Source organism: Lynx canadensis, chromosome C2, assembly GCF_007474595.2.
Source record: "Lynx canadensis isolate LIC74 chromosome C2, mLynCan4.pri.v2, whole genome shotgun sequence".
In the NCBI taxonomy this organism is placed as follows: domain Eukaryota; kingdom Metazoa; phylum Chordata; class Mammalia; order Carnivora; family Felidae; genus Lynx; species Lynx canadensis.
Window position 1 is genome coordinate 41,835,085 of NC_044311.2, and position 4,144 is coordinate 41,839,228.

The 4,144-nt window shown below is 42.2% G+C and overlaps 1 pseudogene; it reads right to left on the reverse strand.

Annotated features, from left to right (window-relative positions):
* Positions 1 to 353: 353 nt before the first annotated feature.
* Positions 354 to 1,706, reverse strand: LOC115523830 (annotated as a pseudogene).
* Between the last annotated feature and the right edge of the window lie 2,438 nt (positions 1,707 to 4,144).

The following is a 4,144-nucleotide window of genomic DNA, read 5'->3' on the forward strand; positions in this document are numbered from 1 at the left end:
GCTCTGTTCTGTCAGCACAGAACCTGCTGGGCTGGATATCACAAACTGTGTGATCATGACCTGAGCCAAAATCAAGAGTTGGCTGCTTACCTGACTGAGCCACCCAGGCGCCCCTATTCTTTGTTTTTGTTTTTGTTTTTGTTTTTTTCGTCTAAGACAGGGAATCCCTTATTCAAACCCTTAAGAGTAATGGATAGCCTGAGTCTGTAACAAAGTGTTGTTTTAAAGCATAGGTCAGTAATTGTATATGAGAGTATACACAGCTGCATACAAAGTAACTGATCAGAGTACAACTTTTCAATGTTTAAAACAGAATAAACTGTAAAAGCAGCACCTACGTGACATTTTTAACTTTAGTATTCCTCTCCTTCTTCTTCACCTTCTCCTTCAACAGAAACCACACCAACCTCCTCATAATCCTTCTCAAGGGCAGCCATGTCCTCACAGGCCTCAGAAAACTCTCTTTCCTCCATGTCCTCACCCACATACCAGTGAACAAAGGCGTATTTGGCATGTATCTGGTTAAACTTATGGTCCGGGTGAGCCCGGGCCTCAGCAGTGGCTGTGGTGTTGCCCCGCATGCGCAAAGCTCGTTGTACTTTGGCCAGGTCTCCACCAGGGACTGCAGTGGGAGGCTGGTGATTAATGACAACTTTGAAACCAGTGGAGTACCGGTCCACAAACTGGATGCTGTAATTGGTCTTTATGGTGGCAAAGGCAGCATTGATATCTTTGGGAACCATGTTGCCATGGTGTCACAGGCATCAGGCCATGTATTTACCATGGCGAGGGTCATATTTCACCATCTGGTTGGTTGGCTCTGAGCACACATTGGTGATCTCTACTACAGAAAGCTGCTCATGGTAGGCTTTCTCAGCAGAGATGACATGGGAATATGTGGCCAGAGAGTAGTAGTTGTGAGGATGGGGCACGAGGTTGGTCTGGAATTCTGTCAGATCAACATTCAGTGCTCCATCAAATCTGAGGGAAGCAGTGACGGAGGATGCAGTTTGACCTACCGACCTATTCAGGTTAGTGTAAATTGGGCATTCGATATTGAGGTTTCTATGACAGATATCATAGATGGCCTCATTATCTACCATGAAGGCACGATCAGAGTGCTCCAGGGTGGTGGGTAGTGAGGATGGAGTTGTAGGGCTCAGCTACAGTTGTAGAAACCTAGGGAGTTGGGTAAATGGAGAACCCAAACTTGGACTTATTGCCATAATCGACAGACAGACATTCCATTAGCCGGGAGGTGAGCCCAGAATCAGTTCCCCCTCCAAAGCTGTAGAAAACCAAGAAGCCCTGAAGTCCGTGCATGGGTTGGCCAGTTTCTGAATTCAGTCCAAGACAGAGTCAATGATCTTCTTGCCAGTGGTGTAGCATCCTTGGGCATAGTTATTGGCAGTATCAGTCTTGTCTGTGATGAGCTACTCAGGGTGGAAAAGGTGGTGGTAGGTGCCAGTGTGAACCTCATCAATGACTGTGGGTTCCAGGTCTATAAATACGGCCCTGGGCATATGCTTGCCAGAACCCATCTCACTGAAGAAGGTGGTGAAGGAGTCCTCCCCCCACCATGATGGTCTTGTCACTGGCATCTGATCAGTGGGCAGGATGCCATGTTCCAGGCAATAGAGCTCCCAGCAGGAATTGCCAATCTGGACACCAGCCTGGCCAACATGGATGGAGATGCATTCATGCATGGTTGCTGCTTTGAGGCTGCCAAGCAGATGGTGGAGAAGAAGAGGAGATTGTTGCTTCTTACAGTGTGACTCTTACGTGGTTGATGTAAAAAGAACCTCTTAATTATATTCTTAAAATTCTATTCTTAGTTATTCTTAAAAATACAAGTCTTAATAAGGGCCTTCAAAATGTAGTTCTATGCATGTAAGGCAAAGTCTCATAGATTGCAATACAGTTGAGAAGACAAATCACTACATATATTCTGAATAGGGTAGTGGCTCAAAAAGGGGTAGTGCCTGAAAAAAACCAATATATAACCAACTAGTTTTACCTCATAAGCAGAAAAAATATATACTAGCAATTCTGAATTAGGATCATCTATTCTGTGTTGATGTATTATAGAGATTTTATTGAAGAATGGAGATAAGGTAGAGAAAAAGGAGAATTCCAGGTGTATAGAGGGTGTAAATAAATTCTTGGGAGAGTGGGCAGTAGACTATCTAGAATGGATCAAATAAGTTGGAGTAGAATAAAAATATGACTGTCCAGAAGGCTCAACTCTAATAAAAAAGGGGCTTAAATAACCAAGTGAATAAAGCTGGACTCTGGACAGCAATGAATAGCTGCTAAAATATTTTTGGAAAGTATAAAATGGAAAGAAAATGTTGAAATTATAAAAACTTCATTTAATAAGGATCAATCAAGAAGCCAGGTGCAAAATAGAGAGCCCCAACATATCTTAAACATTGATGATTTTGTGACAACACTGAAAGTCCATCTCCTGTCTTAAATAATGTGCCTGCAATTTTTTTCAAACCTTTACACTGGTATTCCATAAACCATAAATGAACAGAATTCTGGCTGAATCAATATAACTTCTCTATCTGTAGGTCACAAAGCCTGTATTTACTTTGGGCTAAATAGCTGCTTGGTCATTTCACAGCCAGGAAAGAAAAGCACGACATTTAGAATGGGGCTTCTCTATTACCTCATAATCTTGGCTAAAGCCACATTGCTTATGCTATTGGTTGTTGATACAAATGCCACAAACCAAAGAGAGGTACTACACACATCATAATGGAACTGGTTGAAAGAAAGTCAGACTACAACAGTGACCATTGCTCACCTGAAACCTATGTAGATTGAGACTAGGGGTATATTGATGAGAACAGGATTTCTTGAAGTGAAGGAATTTATAAGAAGATAGGTACCTTCCTTGTAGGTACCCCTTAAAGTAAATTAGAAAGGTCTAAAAAATCCTTGAAGAGATTAGGAGAAATTGGGGTCAAGGAGAAATCAGAGTCCTACTTCCTGATTGCATGTTCCTGAGCTCAGAAACTCAGGGTGTTGCTATCAGGGTAGAGAGTATTGAGGTTTTAGGAGAGCCTGAATTTTGGCAGCAAAGAAACTTCAGCCTCACTCTCACATTGAAAGTTCTCAAGCTGGGGGCACCTGGGTGGCTCAGTCAGTTAAGCGTTGGACTCTTGATTTCGACTCAGGTCATGATCTCACAGTTTGTGAGAAAGAGCCCCGCATGAGGCTCTGTGCTGACAATACAGAGCCTGCTTGGGATTCTCTGTCTCTGTCTCTGTCTCTCTCTCTCTGCCCCTCCCCACTCGTGCACTCTGTCTCTCAAAATAAATAAATAAACATTTAAAAATTAAAAAAAAAGTTCTGAAGCTCTGATGATGCCTGGAGCACCCTTACATTGATGAGGTAAAGAGAAGAGAAGCCATAGTAGAAGCAAGCTGAAATTCTATAATTTGACAAACAAGGGGGTTTATGTTTCTTTGAGCCAAGTGGGTACTGTGAAAGATAGCTAGACTGAAGTATTACTGAAAGTACTGCCCCTCCCTCACCACCACCACCACCAATAAATACAAAACAAAAACAAAAACATGCTTGCCATAGAGAAGACCTAGTGTGGTAAACTGTCAGAGGCACTAACCAAGAGTGAAATCAAAATGTTATCTCAGGATGGCCACATTTTCACCATAGAACATGTAATAGTGAAGGTCACCATGGGATGGGTAGAGAGGGGAGGTGGTTCATAAAGAATCGAATAACATGCTTCATAAAATTACAGGTGTCGGATGTTTGCCATGACAGAGGGCAATAACTGTGGGGAAATAGGTTCTACTTACATCAATGAGTTAGAAAAAAGCTTAGGGCAGAAAGCTGCCACCATGGAGTGAAAATGCCCGAGGTTAGTTAGCGAGATATTGTCACGAGATCACGAGTAACTTGTTATATCACCTGCAGGAAATTACTTTCCATCTGATGCCAATATACTATTATACTTTGATCACAAACTCCACTTACCCACCAGACCCTTTGCTTCTTACACATACAAGTTAATGATTACTCTCTGATTGTTTTCTTCACACTCACCATGTGTGTAAGATCTTGTTTTCTTCACGTTCACCACGAGGGTAATATCTTGAGAGCTTAATAAATA